We start from the raw sequence: 781 nt of genomic DNA, 5'->3' as shown, positions 1-781 counted from the left end.
GTTCAAATGCAAATCATTTAACTCTTCATAATATGTACCAAAAACACTAAAAGTAGTAGCATATTTTAACTTGTATCTTGGCCTTTTCCCATTTTTAATAGATATACAATTTATACATAGACATGTCTATGCCAGAAACCTAGGTACTGCATTTTTTTCATTTTCTTTTGGTAACAAAATCATTTCCTTATATCAACTAAACAATGTCCTCACACATGGACCATGCACAGTACACACAGCACCACACAGTACTTGACGTTCACACCACCAAAACCCAATCATCATTTCCTCTCCTGACCCTGAAGTTCCACAAATGAACTAACAAATACCGAGAGAGAACATTTTTAAGTAACAACTCGTAAGTAATAAGACGGTGCTTGTAATGGTTTTCCATTACATGAAATGGACTGCTGTGACTCTAACTTATTCCCAATACCTGGTGACAAAAGACCTGACAAACACACTGCAGCTTAATGACAGCATTATTTTCTTTCTGCCGCTGCCTGTTGCATAAGAACCTGCACTCAGCCATGAGTAATTGTCCTGTGAGTAATAGTTTTCCTGGTATGATTAAATGGTAATTGCCAGTGCTACATGACAGAGATGCTGTTAGTACTGTTTTCCATTTTCTGTATAGCCACGGGTTTATCAATGGTAAGGGAGTCAACATGAATGTATCGTTAGAGCTTGTGGGTGTCAACTACGCTAACCTGTTAAGGCTTTTGACTCATAATCATTATTGCAACGTCCTTGGTTTTTATTGTATTAAACCAGTTGAACC

Source organism: Cynoglossus semilaevis, chromosome 11, assembly GCF_000523025.1.
Source record: "Cynoglossus semilaevis isolate Cse_v1.0 chromosome 11, Cse_v1.0, whole genome shotgun sequence".
NCBI lineage: Eukaryota > Metazoa > Chordata > Actinopteri > Pleuronectiformes > Cynoglossidae > Cynoglossus > Cynoglossus semilaevis.
This window is presented reverse-complemented; position numbering follows the sequence as displayed.